Below are 10,187 nucleotides of genomic sequence, written 5' to 3' on the forward strand. Positions count from 1 at the left end.
ATATAGGCCCAATGCTGTTCCTTTACTAACCAATGATATTCACAGCATACAGGGGAAAATCCCACATCAAGCAGCCTTTTTTTTTTACCAAATAGCTTTTTATTCACAGCTGGTCACTTTGCAGATGCAGAGAACCCCTCGACTGCAAATGTGAGTGGAAAGGATGGTCTCTCTGCTCTCTATACAGAGATGCTTCTGTTAGCTGCATCCCGGAAGAAGCCAATATCCACAGCCCAACTCTATGCAGTTAGAATGGTATGGTAGCCTGAAGGAAGCATAGGGAAGATAGGGAAGATACAGAGGACAGGTCAAAAGGTCCCTGAAGCTAGGTTTGCCTGCCCTTCCATCTCTTTGGCTATGGGGATGTACTGACATGTGCCAGGGAAGTCCTTTCTTCTGCCTTTGGCTAGTTTAACTATTCAGAGTCTGAGATGGATACTGACAAATACATCCTTTCCCTGTTGACAGGCCTCTGTCCCGAAGCCAGGCTATTTTCGGCTTTAATTATATGACTTGTCCTTGCTCATTATCCATAGAACCATTGAAGAGCGACTAAAGTAAGTGATTCACTGCTGACACATGGCATTTCTTGAGCAGCCATTAATTAGCAAACTAGCACTTGAACATAAATTGTTAAGAAGTGTCAGCAAATAAAACTTTAATCAGAATTTTTTTATCTCTCTCTCTCTCCCTTCTTGTGTATGCACCTTGCTGAATCGCACGAGGCAATTTCCAACTTTAATTTGGAGCTTATCAGGAAAACAGAGTATTACATTAATCTTTAAGAGAACCGAGCCTAAGTGTGCTTCGTCCGCTCTCCCTTTCCTCCTCCAGAAACAAGAGATGGCCTGAGTCAAGCACATTTGTCTTCTCCGGTCTCCAAGACTGCAACCCTCGAATACAAGAACCACTTAGGACAGCGTGGCTCGTGTTTAAAGGAAGTCAGGACACAGTGGCTAAGGACCTGCAATGTGTCATGCCTGCTGCAGAGCAAGGAAACAGAAAAGAAACAACCCATGCCTGAGTGGACCACAGGCTATGTCTTCCTCATACCCATGTGTTTTGAATCTCACCAGTGTATTGTGTTCCAACTGCTACCTGCGAATGTCTGCATCTCTGAGCTCGAGGAACTATACAAACCGGCTTGACCAGAGCATAACTGTCCAAAAATGCCAGAGAATCAAAACTCCCTGTGCTTACACAGCCTCCCATAGCTTCCTCACAGCCCCCAGACAGTGACTACTAGGGCAGGATTTATAAAGACTCCCCAAGATCCTTTGAAGTTGAGGGTGTGTATGGCCATGCACAACTTTTTGTGTGGATGCTGGAGATCCAAAGTCAAGTCCTTGTGTTAAGTGAGCATTCTTACTGATTGGGCCATCACCGCAGTACAAGGCCTTCTTAATGGTGCCCCCTAAAGATATTATTCTTTTAAGTGATAGGCTTCATGAATTTTTTAAAATAATATTTAACAATAATCCTATTATACTACTTCTTTAACATGAGATTTTTAAAAATACTATATTAGATGCAAGTAAAGAGGCATAGGATCTATGAACAAATGCCTAAATCTCTACCCTCTTCACCCTTCAAGTCAGGTGACACATTCCCAATACCTCGCTGAGTCCATCTGGGTCCTGAAAGTATCTCAGGGTCAGGCTCTTCAAAAAGCTGACTCTGAAACAAAATTCTGTGTGCAGGTGACTCTTCCGGGATATAGAAGAAAGAAGAGCTGGCCAGAGAAAATAAGTCATACTGCAAAACAGGTCAGCATCAGGGAGAGCTGATTCAAGCAGGGATTGTCACAGTTGCTCTGTGTTGTCCCCAAAAGGGAAGCTTGCAACAGATATTGGCAACGACTAGTCATGTAGTAGTTTGGGGTGCATGGCTTGTTCTCTGCTGTTGAGGCAATAATCTCAATTGGTCCATTGAGAGCATCCCACCAAGTGGCCCTTTTGTGAAACAGATCCTGGATTTGTAAGTATGCATCATTTGTAGGCTTAATTGCTCAAGCCTATGTTGACCTTCATAGGAGCATCTTTCTTTTAACTTATTGTTTAGAGGGCTTATTTTGTAAAGTGATTGGCTTACAAGCTTAAGGACCTATGTTCAATTCCCATAACTCATATAAAAGAGCCAGGGTGGTGATGTGTTCTTGTAATATTAGGAAGTAGAGGTAGAAAATTGCCTGTCATCTAGCCTAGCCCACTCAGCAAACTCCAGGCCAATGAGAGGCCTTGCCTCAAAAAAACAAAGAAGATGGTTGCAGAGAAATGACATCTGACATGGACCTCTGACCTCCACATACATACATGCACATACATAAAAGCATGTGAATTACACATACACACTCAAGTTCTAGGCTGGACAAGCACATGATATTAATAACTTCCTTTCCCCTCCCCTTAAATTCTCAAGGGTTTAACCAGTATGCCCAATATCCAAATATATGCATATTCTAATTGTTATCTATTAAAGTACAAGGCTGAAATTTAACGGCATATAATCAAATTTCAGATTGAGGGTAGGGTGAGGCTGAGACAGAATTAGATAGTGGCCTCACAGAGTAAGATCTAACAAATAGGTCAAGGCCTTCTGGAGAGATGCTAGTGGGCTACCCAGTTGATGTACCAATTTGCAGTCATTCTACTATATCCTGGCAAACCAAATCCCCCTTTCATTTTGGGAGAAATTTCTGGATGACTGAACTAGTGCAACTCTAAAAAGTGCTCCTTTGAAGTCATACATATTTAAATATGTCACCCTGCCCCCTCCCATTGCCCTGCTGGGAGCCCTGCTATTGTGGGAAAGGGAGGTTGAAAAAGTAGGAAAGGCATTCAGACTGCCAGGGACCTGGGGTGCGGGCTGAACATCTCCAGAAACTAAAGGTACACCTGAGGGCTGTGAAAAGCGTTATCTTGAACCAGATCTGCCCTCCCAATTATCTCCATTATGCGTGATTACTGCTTTACAAAGATTTCCTCTGCTCCATCCCAGAGGCCTTTGCTTTAAGCAAAGACAAGCATAGAAGAAGAGATGAAAAGGAAGAATCCGTGCCTTGAACGGCACACTTTGAAACTTAAAATGATCTACACAAAACAAGCTGTCGTTATAACTAATTATATTTTTGGTTTGGATGTGAACTTTGCCTCTAATCCAAAGTGAAAAATTACATATGCATTCATCATTTTCGAGAGTACACACCCCACGCCATTTCAAACTCTACATTTTTCTCAGCCCATTCTCTCTTTGTCGAAACAGTCAGACAAAACAAACATATAGATAATAGCACAATAACAAAAGGACATGAATAATGGGAATGTCTCCGCAGTCAGTGTTTTTGCTTCTACTAAGGATTACACTATGATAAATATTATTACCCTCAAGATCAATGAAATGAAGAATCTGCCAAATCTAACTCAATGCCAGAAAAATCTATATTGTATTTACAGATTTCAGGTGGAGAGATTCAGCATTCATAGCATGAAGCATTTGTATTCTTTTTTTTTTTTTTTCTCCATTCTCCCCTCAATTTCCTCGCAGAACCAAAACGATTTACAAGACTCATTGGCAGAAAGCTCCTTATTCTTGGAGCTGATACTGTAATCACTAAACAAAGCACTCCAAGGACTGGGCGTCAGCCATGCTTAAAACCAAAGCTTAGAACAGATTCGCCTCCTGGGCACTTCACTCTGCTCTTGCTCCTATTCCTGAAAGAGTTAATTTGTTGTTGAAATATATTCAGTCCTTCCACCGTGTGAGCAGGAAAACTGAGTGGATCAAATGAATTTGTAAACATTTACTGGCTGTTTTGGTAGAGCTACGCCGTAGAATCATAAGAGTCCGAACGCTTGCCTTCATTAGCCATGCAAAATTCCCCAGGTCAGTATTTACATTTCAGAAGCTTATTAAGCTTCTGGATTCAGTGATTCAATCAGCTTCACAGAATCCACTTTGGTATAACTATGCTGACACAGAAATGATGGAGGGCAAATAGGTTCAATTTAGTCAGCCTGCAGTGGTCCTGGTATACCACTTTACCCTTCATTTACTTCTGAATTTGGATACATCGCATGCAGCCAGAAGAACCAGAATGTACTCTGTAATGAATTTAACAGCCAAAACGAATCAAGGCTATTTAGAGGAAAGTATGAGAAATCTTGTTAAGAGATGAGCTGCTACCAGCTTCCAGACTGAAGTAACCTCCCCAACATGTGAGGGGTCAACGGCACAGCCAGTGATTGAATAAATGGAAACACAACTTATACTTGGGCAGATTGAATGGATTCCAATCGTAATATGTCTTGGAGAACGAAGCAGAACTAAGAGAAGTCTTTTCCATTTCAAGAAGCCTGATACCCAAAGGAGGCCATGATTTTCAGAAATCTTGTATGCATCTTTCTTCTCTCTCAAAGAAAATAGAAGAAATGTCCAGAGGAGTAAATAACTTTGAAAATAACACACAGATTAGCTGGTTGAACACAATGGGAGCTCCTTTAGTGCTATACAATCTGATCTCATCTTGGACATCTTAGAGTAAACAAAAGCTTGGGTCAGACCACAAGTCCTTGGCTTCCTATCTGTTATTCGGAGTCCTGGAGTTTCAAAGACAGTTAAATAGGACAGCTCACTCATCTCGCTGGTCTGCCGAGGAGTATGAAGAATAACAAGAATAGCAGAGATGGGGTAAAGAGCAGGTGTAGTATTAAACAACATCTGAGGGGCTACTGTTTGGTAAGAATACTGTCTGCCCACTTAATCCGCACAAAAACAAAACTGAGCAAGGTCTTATTATCATCCTTGTTTTCCAGTTGAGGGAACTGAGACACCAAGAGGCTAACAAACCTGCCTAGGGCTTTCGAGTCTAAGTGACGGAAGGCGATGCTAACTTCCAAGTCTAATTCTAAAGACTGATTTCTTAATCACTGTGCAAATGAAGACGTGCTCACTGATGTATCTGATTACTCTTCACATCTCCCCTATCTGTGAAAATCTCCCGATGCCAAATGCTTTCCCCAGGATTTCTAAAGCAGTGAACCCTTTTAGAACACAGCTAGTTAAAGGGTGGTCACTGGTGTTAAAATAAACACTAATAAGAACATTAAGATGATAGCTACAGGATGTTTTTCAGAAAGAGAGACTTGAACTGCTTCTTGAGTTTAAAATCTGCATTTCCATAGTTTTTTAGACAGTCTTAGAAGATGGTAATTTGGATTATTTTTCCATTGGAACCTTAGTTTGGCTAGATTTGAGTCTCCATAACTACTCACATAAGAAACCAAGCTTTTTTCCAATTACATTAATATTTCCACATACTGGTAAGAGTCTAAATATGCTTGAAATGAAGGCTTTTCCGGATAGATAGCTGATATGCAGGAAAGAGAAATGATAAGATGAATTGGCAAGTCAAATATTTAAAGGAAAATGATTTAAGCTACATGCAATCAATTATTGCTTGCCAGTTACTATGTCTCAATCCAAGAGCAAAACCTGAGTCTTCCTAACTAAAGAGTCTCACTGTGAGGTGCTACCTGTGACCTTTACTATGTAACATGCTTATTATTATTAAAAGTTAATTATTTTATGACAATCACTCTTTATTTTTATTGTTACGTGGACTGGGATTAGCATGTTCTTCCTGGGAAAACCTAGTCATCAACAAAACAACCATCAAGACTAAAAGAACCAAGATGCCCCACACACAAGTCTGACAGTTGACTCTAGTAATTAATAAAACATCTTAGTCAGCATCCTTGTGGCCTTTCATCCTCTAAGATTAACCCATTTCTATACAAAAGGATTTAAGTAAAATGCAACAGGAGAAAGTAAAAAAGAGAGTAATTGTCTAAAGGGCTCATACAGCATGGCCTTTGCCATATTCTATTAACCAAAGTCAAAGAAGACTAGTCCAAATTCAAAGATACAAACTCTCTTGACTCCTAATTCAGAGGATAAAAATAATGTGGGAATGAATACCTTGAGAAAATAAAACAGTGGACTTAACAGAACAATGACTATAACATTTCAGAGGAAGAATCAAAGCAGTTGTATTCATGTGTGCTTGCTTGCTTGACTTTTCTATAACTTGAATAGCAAAGCTACCTGGCCCTACAGTGAATACAGACAGAAGTTCTGATCTCATAATTTGATGAAGACACATAAGGGTTCTGTTAGGAATAACCATGAAGAAAATTGTATGAGAAACTATAGAGTATTATTTTCATTTCTTCTTTGAAAAATCTCATACACATCCACAATAAAATAAGATCTTATCTATGCCCATTTCACACCCTCAAGCACTTCTGTATCTCCCCAAAACATCTGCCTCCCAACACCATGCCCTCTTTTCTTTTTTTTTTTTTTTTTTTTTAGTAGCTCATTGAGTCAAATTAGCACTGCCAACGTGAGCATAGGTATAGGGACATCCTCTGGTGCACAGGAAAATTCCAGCAGCTGTACCCACAAAAAAATGATTGTTCATTCCCACAGATACTAGAAACTGCCAATAGTTCCTCAATCAGGGAAGTGAGCTGGAGACCACCTCCCCATCTATGCCAGAATTTTGGTTGGCTTGATCTTATACAGATCTTATAAAGTAACCATAGCTGCTGTGAATTTATAAACACAGTAGCCATGCCATGTCCAAAGACATTTTAGCACTCCTCCCCAGACTCTGGCTCTTTGTTTCTGTCCCCTCTTTCATGCTGCTTGCTGAGCCTTGGAAGCATCAGGGGCTGAAGAAAAGATAAAGCTTGCTGAGCCTTGGAAGCATCAGGGGCTGAAGAAACGATAAAGATATCAGCTTAGGGCCGAGTCGTTACAGTCACTTACTCTCAGCACTTTGACCAGTTTTGAGTCGCTGCTTTGACTGCTGTCTACTGAAAACAATCCTACGCAGCTTTGATGCCGGTAAACCACATCAATAATCAGCATGGCATGATAACCCCAAGAGTATAGCAAAGGCACACTTACCTTGGTGGTAACCAACAACTCTCTAACTGAGCCATTCAACTCAGGAGTGGAACTATGCCTGGCATTGGAAATGTAGCCAACTGTTTAGTGCTAGAGAAGTCATTATTGGAAAAGAACACACAACTACTTTACTAATCCAGCATAATCTCTAATAAAAATCTAAACATTTGTTATTATACCCTCAGGTGCGTACAGTCACCTCTCATCCAAAAACCTTCTCTCTTCTCTTTGCAACAGACAGAGACCATTTAAAAAAAAAAAAAAAAAAAAAAAAAAAAAACAAACCTGATCAAACTGCAGAGTGGTGGAGTCCAGTCCCAGAGGGTACATCTACAAAATACCCCTGTACGTAACGTTCAGAAAACCTTGTGAAAGGCAGACGGCAAGAGCCAGAGAATCAGGAGGATTGGCTGTAAAATTTTGTCTGCTGGTAATATCAGAAGCTACACCCATGAAGTCTCACCAACATGACTGCCTAACGTGAGCTGACCAAGGACAACAACAGACATGCTTTAGAGAACAGGGGAAAGCCATGAGGCTTCATCCCTATGTAGGAGAAATAGTCTTCCCAGCAAAAAGTACACCAATTGGTCCCCCAATACCAAATGGCCAGTCCTGAAAACATGCTTACAAATTAGCATTATACAGACTGGGAAGGTTATAATTAGAAACATATATGCATATGATATGAATATAATAAAATTTCATGAAAAAAGAGGCCTTGGATTAGAAAGAAAGGGAGAAAAGGTATATGAGAAGGTTTAAAGGAAGAAAAGGTAAGAGAGAAATGTTGTAATTTTATTAGAATCTCAAAAAAGAAGTTTCTCTGACCAAATTGAGAGTATCCCAAGTCTATGGGTATAAACATAAATGTTTAGAAGGAAATTTGGCAACATGATCATTTTACAATGCCAGGCATGAAATTTGCTCCTGCAGAATAGGCAATCAGAAAGCAGTTGGTGCCCTCGTGACCATCATTCAACTCTTGCACAATTAAGCCCATCTTGCCAGGCAAGCAGGTCCTGAGCATGCAGGGTCCAGAACTGGATAAGGCCATTGAGTTTTTCTTTTTGTACAGCATCTGATGGCACCATAAAAGCCAGTAAGGCATGGTTTTAAAGTTTGCTTTTAGAACCAAAATAAAAAGAGAAAAATCTTTGTATTTACAGAACATTAAAGAGATAGATAATGATGCATGATTATCCAAAGCATCAGAGAAAATACACTCTGGGTACAGATATTTGTGGTCCAAATGCTGAATGAACAAAATGAATATCTCCCCTCAATGTATTTGATCTCTAGGGAAGTAGAAGGAATGGGAGGGTTACACTGGATATGAGAATAGAGGGAGAAAGAGAGAGACAAAGAGGGAAGACAGAGAAAGAGAAAGATGTTAAGGCCAGTATCTTATCGCTCACAAGACAGCGGCTATAGGCAAGTCCAGCATCTGCAGATTGGCCATCACATTGACACCGGGAAAGCTTCCAGGCTGCACTCCAAGTCAGGAGTCCCTCAGCAGAATTTTCTCTAGCTCTGGAAGGGTGGACCTGGTTTATTCAGCCTTTCAGTTGATTAGATGAGGCCTACACACTTTGTTCAAGGCAATTTGCTTCGTACAAGGACTCCTAGTTTAAATGTTAATTTCCTACCGAAACACCTTCACAGAAACATTCGGAACAGTGTTTGACTACACATGTGGGCCTGCGACCTAGTCAAATTGACACGAGAACAAGACCATTGCATTTAATATCGGAACAGCAAGTCTTAGTGATATCGTCAGCTTTCTTTCTGGCTTACAACTTCTTTCTGCCCAGGAAAATACCTACCAGCATGCTATCATTCGGACTTCTGAGTCCAAGAAACATGAAAACCACAGCTGAATGTGGATAGGCAGAACACTGTCACAGGGTTGAGAAGACCTGGACTCTAATGGCAGGTCTGGATGCCCATGTCGGTCTTATTTCACTGAGGTGCACTTCCGTTTCCTAAACTCTAAAGGTTTGCATATAAAATGAACCACCTCCACGCTATCCTCTAACTTCCATGATAATCTTGTCTCTCATCCAAAGCCATCAACCTCCCTCTTTCCTAGGACCCATATTCCAGTCCGTATTTATACTCATTTCAAACATCAAGTTGGAGAGACTGGAACAATGGCTCAGTGGTTAAAAGCATTGGTTTCTCAAATATCAAATTGGGTGCTGGATATTGGATGAGAGAGATTATATTCATTTCAAATTCTCTGTCCAGTTTCACAATTCATTTTACTATTTTTTAAAGTGGAACATGTATCTCTTCTCAGACATTTGGTGAAGATCAAGTGTAGTATCTGTTACCAATTTAGAAGGGGAACATGCACCTCTGAACATGGTAAAGATGGGAAGCATGAGTGTTTGCAGCAGTCTAGCCCAAGTAACCCCGAAACACACTGACAGATAGATGCAACCCAGAACTACTTCTCGCCTATAGAAGGTCAAAGTTTTGCTTTCAATAATTTAGATTCCAAAGACAAAAGAGATGACAAAAACATAGAGTCCTTCATATTGGGCCAACAGAGTCTTGGGAATTTTCTGATCAAAGATCAAGATCGGAGAGTATGGTATTTAACAAAAGAGCTTCTAACACAGAGACACGCCAGCTCCCACAGCAACCTATAGCTCCTCCAAGAATATACGTGGTTGCTAAAGACCTTCTGCCTTGAGGCTTGCCTTTGGGTTTGGCAAAGCCACCCACACAGCAAAAAGTGGCCTGCCACCTCTTCAGCTTCCTGAATGCCATCCAGGGAATCAATCTTCTCATCCTGCCAAGACAGGTAGACTAAATCTTCCCCCAACAGAAAAATCTTTGTGCCTTTTATATTCAGCAGCTAATGGCAAGCACTGCTTCTAGGCTGGTGATCTCCGAGGACTAAGGAGAGGCTTGGGATTGCCTGTGTAGCAAAAAGCTGTCTCATTTCTGCTCATTTATCCCCCTTAGATCTGTTTAATTGCATTTGATGACTTAAGGTACTGGTAACTCATTACTTCATTTGTTAAGTTTCTTGCTAAAATACAGACAGGTGTGCCTCTTTAACAGACTTAATAGTCCAGGACTAACAGGTTTCAGGTGTATCTTCAGAAGTTCAAAGTTTCCAATTCCCTTTAATCGTCTTCTAAAATGTTCATAATCAGGCATATACACAGACAGAATATTGTATACATAATAATAAATAAATA

This window comes from Alexandromys fortis, unplaced genomic scaffold (genome assembly GCF_014885135.2).
Source record: "Alexandromys fortis isolate MF-2015 unplaced genomic scaffold, M_Fortis_MF-2015_v1.1 scaffold_24, whole genome shotgun sequence".
Taxonomy (NCBI): Eukaryota; Metazoa; Chordata; class Mammalia; order Rodentia; family Cricetidae; genus Alexandromys; species Alexandromys fortis.